This window comes from Ipomoea nil, unplaced genomic scaffold, assembly GCF_001879475.1.
Source record: "Ipomoea nil cultivar Tokyo-kokei standard unplaced genomic scaffold, Asagao_1.1 scaffold2280, whole genome shotgun sequence".
Taxonomy (NCBI): Eukaryota; Viridiplantae; Streptophyta; class Magnoliopsida; order Solanales; family Convolvulaceae; genus Ipomoea; species Ipomoea nil.
This window is the reverse complement of record NW_017618708.1, coordinates 805,618-822,260: the sequence shown is the minus strand read 5'-3', so window position 1 is coordinate 822,260 and position 16,643 is coordinate 805,618. Positions and strand designations below refer to the sequence as shown.

Genomic DNA, 16,643 nt, shown 5'->3' with positions numbered 1-16,643 from the left:
ATTATGTTATTTATATATTGATATAAATTTTTATTATTAGTATCGGGCGTTATGATCTGTTCTTGCAAATGGACGATGAACTATAATTATTGATTGGAAGGAATGCAAAGTATGAAATTAAAATTAAAGTTTTAATATGATATTAACCTTAGTTTTTATTTATTGTTTTATTATGATATTAACATGAATTTATATACACACACACATACAAACATACATATATATGTGTGTGCACGCGTGTATTTTGTAGTGTCCACAACAATCGGGAGGCGTTGAATGTGGATACTATGTACTGTGATACATGTACGACACTGTTACTAATCATTGATTGGTTGATTGTTTAGATGGGCTAAGTAATTTAAATAGAACTATTTGTATAGTTAAATTATAATTTATCAATTAATGTGTTTACTAATTTGATTAATTAAAAAAAATTGTAGGCATTTGAATAAGCAGTGTTCTCCATGAACAAAATAGATAAGTTCGATAGTTGTGGGCAAAATACTTTTTAGAATAGTGCGTTTAACTTTATTTGGCTTAAACATTATCTTTATTATTAATTGATATAATGTTTTGTTAACAAATTGTATATCTTGATTTCAATTTTAAATGTGTTGATTGTTATTATTCTGTTGATAGTATAAATATATTGTGCTGATCTATTGTGTTTATTATTAATTGTGAAGTATATAGTTTGCAAACTATATTGTGATTATGTTTGTCTTGATAGTTATTAGTGTTGGTTTGAAAATCAAACATTATCTTTATTATTAATTGATATAATGTTTTGTTAACAAATTGTATATCTTGATTTCAATTTTAAATGTGTTGATTGTTATTATTCTGTTGATAGTATAAATATATTGTGCTGATCTATTGTGTTTATTATTAATTGTGAAGTATATAGTTTGCAAACTATATTGTGATTATGTTTGTCTTGATAGTTATTAGTGTTGGTTTGAAAATCATTATGAATAGATAGTTTAATTTGTTGTTATTAGTTTTGTAAATTTTTATGTTGTTTTGTTGATTTTGAAAAATTCTGTACAGGTTTTGAATAAATAAAATTACGTAGTTTTTAAAGTTTAAATAATTTTTTATAAATAATTGTTTCCGCGAAACCCTCTGTGGGGAGGGTGTCTCGGAATGTCATTATTAAAAAAAAAAAAAAAAAAGGGTTTCCGCGACACCCTCTTTGAAGAGGGTGTCGCGAAAAGTCATCATTTAAAAAAAATGGTTTCCGAAAGAGTGTTGCGGAAAGTGTTTATTAAAAAAAATTCGTATGCTTTCCGCGACATTCTATAAGGGTGTCGCGAAAAGGTTACACTTTTCCAGTCACACTCATCTGCTACACCTGTACAAGTGTAGCGGAAACACTTATACAGGTATAACTTGTTAGGACTGTATTACTTGAGTTAGACTAGGACTCTCTCTTGTGTCTTTATATTTATGTCTTCAGACTTTGGTATTGAATACAATACACATTCATATCCCCATATGGTATAATTTTTCAGGTTTTCTCTCATGGCAGCCCTCGGTGTTAATGATGACAGCTCTTTTCGTGACTCATCTGAACGGACCGTTAGTGAGGCTCCTCCTGTTCCTACCGGAAATAGTCTTTTATCGGCTCATCACTTTGTATCCGCAATTTTTTGTTTTGGAGAACCCAGATGTTGCCTTTCTTGGAAAGCCAAGGTCTTCTTGGTTATGTCGATGACACACTGCAGTGTCTATCTCTCTCCCCAGCGGTTGCTTCGACCGCGAAAGGTGGTGAGGCGGCTGCTTTGGATCTTTAGTCGCAGCAGCAGCAATGGAGGCGCCAAGACAAGGCCATCTTGTCGCTTCTTATATAGTCACTTTCGGAAGAAACTATGCATCTTGCTGTAGGCCGGACTTCTTCGCGTCAACTATGGCTCGCCATCGAGCAGGCTATTGGTTCTTCGACAAGGGCTCGCGCGTTGCGACTGCTTGGTGAGTTGCAGGGCTTAAGTCAAGGTGATTCTTCCATATCAGACTACCTCGGCCATGCGCAAATGTTAGTGGATGATTCGGCCTTTTTCGGACGACAGGTTACCTTGGATGATCAAAATTTGTATGTCTTTCATGGCTTGCGGTCTGAGTTCTGGCCGTTGGTTGCGTCCTTGAAGCGAGGCGCTCCGGTTCCATTGATTGAGGTGACGAAGTTCTTGATGTCGCAAGAATGGATCTGTGCGGACGATGGTGTCTGTCTTGGTGCGCCGGCTGTTATGACCGCGAGCCTTGGTGGTCGTGGTGGGCGTGGGGGTGGTTCGCAGCAACGCGATGGCGGTGGTCGCGACAGATGGAATAAAGGGCGTGCTCGTGGGCGCTCTAATTTCGGGCCGCGGTGTCAGATTTGTAATAAACATGATCACATCGCTCACTCGTTTTATCACTGGTTTTCAGCCTCCCCGGCTCCTCAGGCGAATCTGGCTTTTTCTAGTGATGATATTAATCTGGGTGGTCCTCATCAGTGGTTCCCTGACACTGGTGCTACGAATCATGCTACACCTGATTTGTTTGTGATGACTTCCACGACCAATTATGATGGCCCGGAGACTCTACGAGTCGGCAGTGGTAAAAGATTGCCTATTGTTAATGTTGGTTCCGCTTCAATAGCTACTGCCTCTAGGTCTTTTAGAATGTGTGATGGCTTGCATGTCCCTGGTCTTTCTTCTTCGTTGTTGTCAGTTCAACGTTTTGCTAAGGATGATAACGTTTTCTTTGAATTTCACCCTTTGTGTTTCTATGTGAAGGACATTATGACCAGGAAGGTTCTTTTTAAGGGGTCTGCGTCTGGGGTCTTTATGCCTGGCCTGCTTCGCGTCCATCTCCTGCTGCGTTTGTTGCCGCATGTTCGTCGTCCTTTGTTTGGCATATGCGGCTTGGTCATCCTCACTCAAGAGTCTTGCGTCAAATTTTAGGGTCTTCGCCTATTAGTACTTTTAATTCTACTGATCTTCCCAATATTTGTTCGTCTTGTCAATTGGAAAAGTCATCTCGTTTTTCTTTATTTCGTGTTGAAACTACTAGTACGCAACCTTTGGAATTAATTTATTAAGATATTTGGGGCCCTATGCCGTTAATTTCTGCAAATGGATATAAATATTTTGTTTTATTTGTGGATGATTATAAATGTTATATGTGGTTTTTTCCTATGCATGCTAAGTCTGAATTGTATGCTATCTTTGATCGGTTTTGAGCGTTCCATTTCTCGCAAGATTATTTCTTTTCTGCCTGATTTAGGGGGAGAGTATAAAAAGTTTGGTTCTACACTGGCTTCGCTGGGTATTCGTCACAGTCAGTCTTGTGCGTATACTCACGAACAAAATGGTCAGGTAGAACGCAGGCATCGACATGTAGTTGAGATGGGTTTGGCATTAATGGCTCAGGCGTTTGTTCCATATCGTTTTTGGGACTACGCGTTTGAGACTGTTGTTTATCTAATTAACAAAATGCCTACTCGTGTTTTGTCTGATGAGTCTCCTCATTCCCGGTTGCATTGTTCTCCCCTGTCCTATTCTTTCTTACGAGTGCTTGGGTGTTTATGTTTCCATGTGCTGCGTCCTTATAATCGTAACAAGTTACAATTTCGTTTTTCTCCATGTGTCTTTCTGGGGTATCCTGATTCTTTTCGTGGCTATCGTTGTCTGGATACTAACACTATCAAGGTTTTTATCTGTTGCCATGTGCGATTCGATGAAGCTGTTTTTCCCTTTGTTTCTTCTGTTGCATCGCAGGTTGTTTCATCGCGAGTTGACCCGTGGGTTGTTGCGTCGGTTTCAGTGGTTCCGGATGTGGTTCGTCCGGCTGATAGCGCAGCTGGGCAGTCAACAGTCAAATTTTCTGAGTGGCGCGAAGCGATGGATTTGGAATTTAATGCCTTGGTTCAAAATAATACGTGGCGGTTTGTTTCGTTTAAAACATGTATGAATGTTGTAGGCTGCAAGTGGGTTTTTCGAACCAATAGGAAAGCTAATGGTTCGATTGAGCGGCATAAAGCTCGGCTGGTTGCGAAAGGCTTTACTCAGGTTGCTAGGAAGATTTCTTTGAGACTTTTAGTCCCGTGGTCAAGCCGACTACGGTTCGTCTTCTTTTATCCTTGGCTATATCTCGTGGTTGGACCATTCGCCAGTTGGACATTCATAATGCCTTTTTGAATGGTAATCTGGCTGAGACTGTTTATATGTGCCAACCACCCGGTTATGAGGACAAGACATTGCCTGGTCATGTTTGTTTGCTCCAGCGGTCTCTTTATGGGCTTAAACAGGCGCCCCGTGCCTGGTTTACACGCTTGCATTATTTTCTTGTTTCGGTTGGTTTCTCACCCTATAAAATTGATGTTTCTCTCTTTATCTATTCGCGTGATACTGTTCAGCTCTATTTTTTGGTTTATGTGGACAACATTTTAGTCATGGGATCTGATTCAGATTGTGTTGCTGGACTTGTTAATAAATTATCCTTGGAATTTAAAGTTCGTGATATGAGAGTGCCATCATTCTTCCTCGGCATAGAGACCGTTTCATTGCCTGGTAGAATGCTTCTGTCTCAATAGCTCTACATGAAGGATTTTCTCAAACGAGCTGGTATGGTTGATTGCAAGCATGTGGCCACACCAGTCTGGCTAGCTAAGGTTACAGACGATCCTCTGGTTCCTTATGTTGATCCCACTCAATATCGGAGTCTGGCAGGTGCTCTTCAATATCTTACAGTCACCCGTCAAGACTTATCTTATGCATGCACTCACTAATGCAGACTAGGCCGCTCTCAAGAGGGTTTTGAGGTATGTTAATGGGACTTTGCATCTTGGTCTTCACATATCTCGCTATGTTTCCGTTTATATTCATTCTTATTCTGATTCAGATTGGGCCGGTAATCGGGATGATCGGAATTCAACAAGTGGTTTTGCTGTGTTCTTGGGTGGTAATCTTATTTCTTGGGTGTGCCAGAAGCAGCAAATTGTGGCTCGTTCCTCGACTGAAGCCAAATACAAGGCATTGGCTGATATATCCGCAGAAGTAACTTGACTTGTTTCTTTAATGAGGGAGATCGGTTTTCCTCCTGTCTCACTGCCTAAATTATGGTGTGACAATTTGGGGGCCACTTATTTATGTGCTAATCCAGTTTTTCACGCTCGCACGAAGCATATTGAGATTGATTATCACTTCGTCCGTGATAAGGTGGTCAAGAAGGAGTTGCAGGTTCATTTTATATCAACTAAAGATCAGCTAGCAGACATTTTTACTAAGTCTCTTTCGTCTTTATGTTTAAATTTTTCCGTGACAATCTCAATGTTTTGGCTAGCCAACCTTGTGCTTGAGGGGGAGTATTAAGACTATATTACTTGAGTTTGACTAGGACTCTATCTTGTGTCTTTATATTTATGTCTTCAGACTTTGGTATTGAATACAATACACATTCATAACCTAATCTAGCTTATGTGCTCATTTGTACTAGTGATTGTTTCTTCAGCCCAAGAAGTGGAAATGGCAAAGGGGGATGTGGATGGAGTTGCTACAGGGACTATTTATATGCTTTGCTCCAAAATCGTAGGTGGGTCTAAGATGTGGAAAGGGAAATGTGGGTCATGGGATTAGGAGAGGAGATATGGGTTGGGCATGTATGAGTTGGAGCATTATGCTGTGCAACCGTGTGCACCATGCATGGTGCACACAGTTGCAAAAACAACGTCATTTTAACGTCCGACTTTTAAAAAAAAAATCAGTTTCGATTCTCATTAATGGCGTTATGTTGTGCATAATTTGAACTATATAGTTTATTCATTCTGGATATATAGTTCATTCATTCTAGATATATAGTTCATTCATTCTGGATATATATTTCATTCATTCTGGATATATAGTTCATTCGTTCTGGATATATAGTTCAAATTATGCACAACATAACGCCGTTAACGTCAATTGAAACTGTTTTTTTTTTTTTTTTTTTTTTTTTTTTTTTTTTTTTTTTTTTATAAAGTCTTACGCGCGTTTTTAATCAAAACGACGTTGTTTTTTCAACTGTGTGCACCATGCGCACGACATAATTTTCCGTATGAGTTTATCATATCTAGGAGAATTTGTTGGGCAAGGGTTCAACCAAGATACACTATTGTAATTATAAAAGCACAAGTTATAAAATAATATCATCTAGGTTTTGAAATAAGAATTTAAAAATTTGAAAATATTAATATTAATATTAATGTCTTTGTGGTTATCAAAATAGTTTTAAGGTAAAATAATTTGTCTTGACATCACAAGTTCTAAAATAATTACGGTTTCAAAATAATTTTTTTATTAAAGAGTATTTATATTAAAATAATACAGTTTGAAATAACAAGGTATTACAAAAAGTCTATATATAAAGTTGATAGGGAGAAAATTTAAATATATGGAGTTTGAAAAATGGATTTCTACTAACTAATTATATTTAAGAAGGAAAATCTACAAAAGTCCAATATAAAAGAGTCTAAATGTTTAAATGAAATACTACTCAACTGTTAAAGACTATCACTAATAGTGGTGTGATGATAGTGGTAGTGCGGTGGTGATGGTCAGTGCTGTTGCACAGGGCCCCCAATTAGAGAACATATATATACATATACTATACAGCATGCAGTAAGGCCCGTTCTGAGCATGTCTAACATGTGTGACCGTACAGGGCCCCTAATTTTTTGGGGCCCCGTATTTAAAAAAAATACATATGTATATATGGTATACAAGATTTCAGATTGTGTAGGGAGATTGCGCCAATTTGTGATATGGTGAAATTGTGCCCAATTAGCAATTACTTTAAAAATCCCCCAATATATATATATATATATATATATATATATATATATATATATATATATATATATATATATATATATATGTGTGTGTGTGTGTGTGTGTGTGTGTGCGTGCGTGCGTTTGTTATTTTAAAAATCCACCCCCCCCCCCCCCCCAAAAAAAAAAAAAAAATTATTTGTGTGTGTGTGTGTTTTCTAATCCCTTGATTCCATTTCCTACTTTTGGCGGTTACCAATTCTTAAATCTCAATTAACAAGCACCATTGTTAATTAAGAATGGCAATTCTCAATTTAAAATCTCAAATAACAATTAGCATCTTCGACCGGGACCTTCTACTAATTAGCAATTACCATTATTTTCATTTTTTAATTCAATTTCCAAATCTCAATGAATAGTGTGGTGATATTGATGGAAATGAATTGTATATTGTGGTAAAATTTTTTAGAGAGATTTTATCGAAAGAAAAGATAAGGGCAGTGAGTATATTGAATTCATTGAGATAGATGGGTTGTTTTTCAAATTCTATTATTGCATATCGAATATTATTGACTATCCCAATTACTGCAAGTATGTTGCAAGAGAGACTCAATGGAATAGTTTTAATCTCCATTGAAAATGAGCTTTTGGAAGAAGTTGATATCGAAAGTTTGATAGATGATTTTGCGTCTAAATGTGCACGGCGCATATCACTTTTTAAATAAAATTTTAGATGTATTTTGTATACAATATTAATAGTTTGATACAACTTTTTGAGCAATTATTATTGATATATAAAAATTACTTGAAAAAGGGCCCTAAATTAAGATATTGCACGGGGTCTCAATTTTTATTGGAATGGCCCTGGCAGGTAATGCTGCCTGCTATATAGTATGTGTATATATATAATTTTTTTAGAAATTCGCCCCCAAATTTGGGGGCACAATTGTAAAAAAAAATTAGTTATATACATATATTATATGAGTTATTTATAATTATATATAGGCCCCGCATGGTAAAATAGTTAGATTATTTGTTAATTTTAGCTTATTTGACTATTATTAGTTGTTTGACTTGGTTAAAAAATTAATATAAGTGTTTGATTAATCAACTTTTTGTAACTCCAAAAAGCAAAACTTCAAAAAGTTGCTCCAAGAAACTTTTACAATTATCTTTTTGAGAAAATAAATTATACCAAACATCTATCAGCTAACAACTAATTTACTAAACACCTTTCTACAATTAGCTAATGTTATCCACTAGTCATACCCTCAAACTCAATAAGCTAAGAGCTATCAACTAACATCCATTTACCAAACAGGGCCATAATTTTATTTTTTTACAATCGGGCCCCAAATTTGGGGGCACAATTGTAAAAAAAAATTATATACTTATATACTTTTATATATATATATATATATATATATATAGGCTGCGGATCTGGTGAGGTCTCTATTATACATGATATCATGAGATCTCATCACATCCATTAATTCATTGTGAAAAGGATTTCCCCACGGAGGGTATCCGGTTTGAGCTCAAGGAAAGCGCTGATTAGGAAGGGAATCAAGATTTTCAAAGTCACAACTTAGGAAAGATGATGTTGTAACGTTGAACAGAGTCAAATCAAGAAGGGAACAAGAACGAGGTTTGAAAGGATTGAAGGAATTTCTCAAGTAGGGGCAAGGGATTTGACGAGGGTAAGAGAAGAAGATCGGCTTCAAGTGGTAAAAGGGTTCTCGACTTCCGGCGAAACTTCGGCTTGACGCTGATCACTACGCTTTGGTCGAACTGAAGGTCCTCTACATTGACTCTGTCGTGACTTAACTCTTAGACCTTGCCAGATTCCTCCATAAGTTGGAGTCACCGCCACCTTGCACAAGGTGGTTGGATAGAAATCAAGAACAAGGTTTGGAAGAAAAGGATCACTTGGCAAAAATGGTGATTGGGTTTGTCTATGGGAAATAAAAGATTAAAGAGGGTCAAGGGTGACTCTCGAACAAGCTAACGCCCGAAGCTAACACGCAAGGAAGGGCACAGAGACAAGGGAAGGTGCAACATAAGGGTACAAGAACTTACTTCAACGGTTCCCACTTGTATCTGCCTCACGACTGTGGATCTTGCCTTGCCGAGGTCCCGACTTCGTACACAGGTCCTGGATGCTACTTGCACTTAGTCCATTGCTGCTTCCACTTTGAGGCTTACTTCCCGACCGGGGTCCCACACTACCAACTTGCTTTGAGTCCGCTGAAGTATTCCTCTTAGTCCTGCACTCAAAGGACCAGTGATCCCTCTTGCCACAAACAAAGCACTCTATCGGTTTCCCAAGACAGTCCATGCCGGGGTGGTCACTTCCACACTTCTTGCAAACGGAGCGCCTTCCCTTAACCTTGTTGTTCCGGATTGGTTTGGGAGCCTTACCTCTCTTAGAGTCGTCTCTTTGAAGACTTCTTGTCAATTCAGCACCAGCAACCATCAAACTCCAAACCACAGGTTTAACACTTCCCTCAAGCTTCCTCTTACTGTTCTCCCGGATTCCTTTTTGAACTTGCTGTACCCGGTAGAGGTCAACTGCACAAAGGTAGGCCTCCTTGACATGAGCAGGATAGAACCGCTCACGTAACTTAACCTTCAGGTTTTCCCAACTGAACTCCAGATCTTGTCTACAAGCTGGCCTTTCAAGAATCCACCACGAGTCCGCTTCTTGCCTAAGGTAGAACATAGCTAACTCCACCTGGCGATTCTCCAGGCAAACCACAGCTTTGAAGATCTTTTCAAACATCCGGATCCACTCGTCCAGCACTGCGGGATCTTCTTCACCGGCGAAGATCGGGGGACGGAGACTTGCGACTTGGCGTACTATGTCACGATTCCCATTTTGAAGAGGGTGGTTGTTGTTGAGGAAGGCGTTGCTCAGCGTCTGGGTGATCTGCGTTAGTTGATGGAGGCTTCAAGAACGCTAAAGCTAAGCAGAAACAACAAAGCAAACAGAATAAACGGTAAACAACACACAGCTAACCACACGTCCTAGAAGTCCTAAGTCCTAAACACTTAGATACTTAAGGTCATCTTAGGGTCTCAAACCACACTTAACTTCTTAAAAGTCCAAACTCTAACATCCTAGGCTCTGATACCAACTGTAACACCCCCGATTTTCACAACTTTTAAAAACCAATTAAAGATTAAGAAAAGGATAAAGGCTACACATTAAGATAAGACGAAGCGGAAGCTACTTAAATAAGTATGGGAGATGTTATGCCACACGTATACATCTATAGGTGCACAGGCTAAGTCTAAACAACACATCCAAGTCAAGCTTATACAAATCCATGGCTCACAGCCAAAAGTCTAACAGAAATAGTCATAGGGAGGTACACTAACTAACTAACTGCTAGCGCGCTCTCCAAGTGCTACTCATAACCTGTAAAGCATCATAAAGATAGGGGATGACACCCGGTCAGCGAACATTGCTGGTAACCCATCAATACGCGTTAAATAGCATATATAGATAGTATAAGTCAAAACCATTTTTGAAACGGAATACAGTATATATCATTTCAAAAGCCATAGAGAAAAGTCAACTTCAAAGACTCATTTTCACTCTCAAAGGAAAGAGGGAAATCAACATCCCACGACAATCAACAAGACAAGAATAACAACAATATACAATACAACTCGAGATGTATTCTACTGATCACAAAGTAGAATACATCAAGACATGCTCATTAGCAAAGATTAGACATTCACATATTGGCAACTACATGCCACCGTGACAACTACATGTCACAAGAACACAGTTCCAAGTTCCAACTTCCAACTTCCAACCTTATGCCATGTTCCAACCTTGTGGCTACCCCCGGCCTTATTTCAGTTCCAACCATTACCTCCGAGTAACCTCTGTACTTCTGAGTCCAACCTTATGCCTCCGGGGACCGTCGTCCCCCCACCTACAACCTCCAACAAAACCACCTACATATGAGTACACGAGGGTACTATTCATTTCATTCACACAACCACCTACATATGAGCCTACGCTCAGGTCACACCACCAACTTGAATCATGGCCACACGAGGACCGCATCAGTACCTTGAAGATTAAAGCCCCATAACCTTAATCGTGCAGTCAAGGTACAACGATTACATACGTTTTCATATCACAGGAATCAATCTATGGATCACAACAAAGATATGAAACCATACTCAACAAGAAAGGATTACCATCCGATACGAAACGATGGTCAACACAAGTTGTCAATCTCAATAGGAAAACAAACCACACACACTAGTATTTCAACATCAAACTAGCATGCTTATCAAACGGGTAAACCAAAAGTAGTTTCATAGAACATACAAGACTCACCATGGTCCAACGAATCACAAAGTTGGACACTTAGCACGATTAAAGACACCAAATCCTACATGGATTTCGATCATACCATTCTAGACATACGAAACATCAAGAAGACACTCAAATAGCCCAATAAATAACATCGAGACGTCAAAACATCAATACCGAGTCAAAAGGATCACGGGGAACAAATCCCCGCACACCTTCAAACGTGTTCCCCGTGGGTGGGGCCATGGGTGGACCTCCGCATGTGGTTCTGCCCGCGGGTACCAATGCCCACACACATGTACCCCGCGGGTGGGGCGGCGGGTGGTTCCCTGCCCGCCATTCCGCCTGCGGGTACCGACCTGAACCCAAAATAATCCCTTTGGGGATTTTCAACAACAAGTCCAAATTCAAGTCCAAAACACCCAAACTCTCACACAATACAACAATATGACACCCAAGAAATAGCCAAGCAATGACATACAAGAACCCTAATAACAAGCTCTAAACATGCATTACCACAAGACAATGCATCAAATCTCACATTTCATCACAAGAATCACATGTAGAAGCCAAGAAATCATCATATAAGTAAGAAAATAGGTTTTGTAAAGCATGGGTTACCTTTGTAGCCTAACACTTCACTTTCTCACCCTTAAAAGCTTCTCCTAAAGCTCTTCTTCAACACCAACTTCATAAACATACCAAAAGACAACAAAGATTCGATTTTTAGAAAAAGACATATAAAAGGATGCTAAAAACACCAAGAGATCAAGGATCATACACTCCCCTATACTCAAGATTAGGAAAGTATGAATCTTGGAAGCCAACTTGTAGGATCTAAGAGGCCCAAATTTTGGCTTGGACAAGAAGCTACCAAAATCTTAGAGAGAAGGTAGAGGTTTTGTGTTTTAGAGTGTTGGTGGATGAAATGAAGAATTGTTGCTAGGTTAGCTTGAAGCACAAACTTTAGGTAAAAAGACACCTTTGCTCTTACTAAAGTTAGAAGAATAAGGGAACAAGGGAACAAACCACTAAGCATAAGGTACAACTCTTTGACTTTGGTTGACTAGTCAAATTCTAGTCCTTCGACTATTGAATTTTCAGGATTTTTAGGAATAAATTAACACAAAGACTAGGATTAATTCTCTAATTAATCTTTAGCTACAGTTTGGATTTACGGGGTGTCACATGGTTTGTTTTTATAGAAGAAGATTGTAAGAGTAGTACGTGTTGTTTTTATTTTTATTTTTATTTGGACACCGGAGTTGAAATTCCGGTGGTGTGTGCAAATATGTACTGCATCGTGTGTAAAGCTTAGGGATGGAGGCATTGCGATTTTAAAAAAAAATACGAACATTAATAATATGTGTGTGCATGATTTTTTATTTATGTTTTGTTATTAAGAAAACAATTGTAAGTGTACTATTCATTGGTTGTTTTGTGCACCGAAGTGGTAATGTACGGTGGTGTGTGCGTATATGTGCAACAGCAGGTGCGAGTTATTTAAAAGCGGTCTTGGCATGACAGTGTTATTATAATTTTGTTTTTATTCGTTGAATTTGGATTTTGGGTAAAAGTAATTATTACTAAGTGTGACCATGAATGATCCACATTATTGGATATACTAAAACTTAATTTAAGAATGCAGAAGCAATGTAAAAAATCATTTTACGTTGGTGTGTGCGTGTATGTGAGCTGGCGTGTGCAAATTCTGTGGATGAGGTTTGTTTTTTTGTTTTTTTTGTTTTTTAACGTAAATATTTATTATGTATGTGCGTGAATTCATGTTGTTAGTTTGTTTTTAAAGAAGAAGATTGTAAGAGTACTATGTGCTGTTTAATTTTTTTTTTGGTTCACTGGAGCTGTAACTTACGGTGGTCTGTGCGATTTTGTGCTTTGGCGTGGGCAAAGGTTCGGGATGGGGGCTTTGATATATATATATATTTTTTTATAAAAAAATCATTAATATTAGGTGTGTGCGTGATTTTTTTTTTTTTTTTTTTTTTACGTTTTGATTTTAAAGAAAAGATTATAAGTGTACTATTCCTTGATTTTTTTCTGCACCGGAGTGGTAACGTAGGGTGGTGTGTGCGTCTATGTGTAATAGTGTGTGCGAGTTATTGTAATGCGGTCTAGGAATGACAGTGTTATATAACATTTTTTTTGGGCTTGCACACACCTAAGTCATGCAACTTCACCCTGATTGCATATTCGAGAATCAACTTCACCTAGGATACATATTCAGAATTTCAAAATAGTAAAAGGCAAAAACTCGTAAGCAGGACTAAAAACATCACTTTAACGTATAACTACGAAATTAAAATGTCATTTTATAGTCTCAATTCATGGATTTAACAGAGATCGAAAAGCTCATATGAGAAACCAAACATGACATTGTAAATTAAAGAAAACCTCTGTACACATCAACACACTTTCTATTTCAAGTAAAAATGCTAAAGCAGTGAAGATTTCATCAAACAAATCTGTGTAAAGAGAAATGGTTTTACAAACATAAAAAATAGAGTTGCTTGCACTGTGAAACTATAGCATCAAAGGGGGAGTAGGGGAACTTGAAGGCCTGTGTGCTGTTGTTTGACAATTTATGAATAGACTGCTTACACAGGACATGTCCACAAGGCAACGACATGGGAGGATTCTCTTCATTCACCTGATCCCTGCTCATTGGACAGACGAAAACCGAATGAAACTGGAATTCCTTTCCTAATTCTACTGGCACTGGTAGTTGCTTCATAGATTGCCACTCTTGCTTCTTTGCAGCCATAATGTGTGCCAACTTCAGCAGAGTAGGCAGTCCATCAACATCGGCAGCTATTGCCACGCTTAATGGACTCTTACAAGACTAACCAAGCTGAAAATATATAATGCAGATATGTATCACAATATGTAAAAATAAATGAAGCGCCAGATGTCCACTGGTTTAGTGGTTTTTTCTTCTCTTCGTTGTGGACCATCATCGTAGGTGGAGTCCAAGCATTTTCTACGGCATCCCAACATTCTTCATCCAAGGATTTGATAAAGGCTTTCATCCTAGCCTTCCAATAGGCATAGTTGCTTACTCCTTTCAACAATGGTGGTCTTGTAATTGAGGCACCCTCTTCCATTATGCAAAACAATACTCGAGTATCCCTAGGATCTCGCTAGCAAATTAAGCGACGACTCTGATACCAATTGAAAATATATAATGCAGATATGTATCACAATATGTAAAAATAAATGAAGCGCCAAAATAAGTACACAACTGAATTTTTTTAACGCAGTTAGAGAACACCTGCTAATCTGCGGGTCCACGCCCAAAACTTTTTCACTCAAGATCAACCCGCAGTTTTTACAATAACAGGTTCAATGAATTACAAAACTAGGTCTACCACCTATTTAAACATTAACCTCGTAAAACAACTCTATGAAAAAGTATACCATACAGTTTGAACTAATTCTACCAATTAAACAAACTGTAACCAACCTGAATTTTAACACAGCTTGTACTAATATAAAGTGGAGCTGACTTCTCTAGATAATACACCAATCTTTCCCTATTTTGAAGTTTCCTGGCAGCGCCTTCCAAATAATCTTTTGTAGCACATTCCAAATTCGTATTGCTTTTTTTCCTGTTTTGGAAACTTCATTTTCCTTCCAATACTATAATTACGGTTTATAGTATTTTCCACCTTGAATTTCGCAGCATGTAACCCACACACTCCATAAAACATTTCCTTAATATACTCCCATTCACTCATAATTAAAACACTCATTTACACTTCCCACAATAATAGTATCATGTCTCACCCTTACATATGTACACACACGTCCCATGCATATCTCATTCAAGTATTGAATCTTTCCATAGCTTCATCCCATTCCACATGATCACAACTTGTTTGATTATATGCCAACAACTAAGTACTAATTAATATGTATATATATTTATACATATATATAAAACATACGTAATATATATATATATATATATATATATATATATATATATATATATATATATATATATATATATATATTAAGTATGTAATGCACAAGTATAGAATATATACATATATACATAATATAGTACTAACACAAGCAAAGCGTAAAATAAATGCACACGTCGTAGCACATCTATGAACACACCAAGTTCACAAAATGCACACGCCATATAAAACCTACTCACACACCAAGTTCAAACAGGAAGTTTTGCTGAATCATTTGCAGAACATGAAAAATGCTACAAGAATGACAAGGCAAAGGTTGAAAGGTGGAGGGATGCATTGAGAAAGGATTGCAGAGTTTCAGGGCATCATATTAAGAATGACCATAATGGGCTTGCTTCCGATCATCTTTCCTCTTCGTCTTCTCATGCATCTTTATACATGTTCTTTGCTTCTTTAGTTTTTAAATCCCAATTTGATATTTTATATTTAAATGCGAGTAGTGCATGTTACTACCTGGTTTTTTAAGAAAGAAAATGATTTTTTTGATTCTCTAAAAACTATCTATTGTATGGGTGAGACTCGTATGAGACATCACGAATCTATATTATTCAAAAGAAAAATCATATGCACACACCAAATTCACCAATGCACCAACCACATAACCCACATGCACACATCTAAGAACAGAATATAAAATTAAACTATGACATAATAAGAAATATCAAATCAAGGATAGCATCACATGCAAAAAGACTTCAAGATCAAGGTGCCTTTGTTTCCTTTCAGAACACATGCTACATTGAAGTGAGGAATGAAAATGATGGAACTAATAAACATGATTTCCTTATTTCTGAACTAAAGTCATCACACACAGAACAAAAGATGGTTTGCCTACCTAGGAGATCTAGATTTGATTAGTGGTTTATAGCAAATGTGAAATTGAACTAATTATACAATCTAAAGGACACACAAATCTATGCACTAATAGATAATGGTCAAGAATCAACTCTGCAATAAAAGTTCTTAAGAAATACTATATGATAATAATTAAGAAAAAAAAGAAAAAAGAAGAGAGCAGTAGCTAAACTTTCCCTGTCACTCATTGCTAGTTGCTTCACATTTCTTTAACAATGTTCCTGGCAGTCATAGGATATCCGTTTTTCAGATGAAGTTCTGCAAGCAAGTTGTAAAGCATATTGCTTGAGGTATTAAACTTGGCACTCAAATCGATTACATATTTGTATGCTTTCTCATTTGATTTATCTGGAACAAAGCCTTCAGGAATGCTGAATGAGTAGCACGCGGAGGTTCAATATTCGCCATTACCATCCAGTCCAGATACCACCAACAAACAGTTTAAAACAACTAGAATACCACCGAATTTCCCCACAATTTGACCCTTAAAAATGTGTTCCAATTCATACTCGCACAACAAACTCGGAATTGAAAAGAATATGTAAAAGTAAGACACTCCAATGTAGCATACACCTATCCCCTACTCCCCCTCCAACTCGAAAACCCTACAGTGGTTCTCAATCAACGGAGCACCGACTACCACTGCCGGCACCACAGCCCAAA

The 16,643-nt window shown here is 37.6% G+C and overlaps 1 long non-coding RNA gene across 1 annotated transcript; it reads right to left on the bottom strand.

The window, feature by feature from the left end:
• Window positions 1-460: 460 nt before the first annotated feature.
• LOC109150775 lies at window positions 461-15,906 on the bottom strand. Its single transcript, XR_002049219.1, has 3 exons — window positions 15,893-15,906; window positions 14,646-14,647; window positions 461-536 (listed from the first exon to the last, which is right to left on the bottom strand). It is a non-coding gene; the product is annotated as an uncharacterized LOC109150775 (long non-coding RNA).
• Window positions 15,907-16,643: the final 737 nt, after the last annotated feature.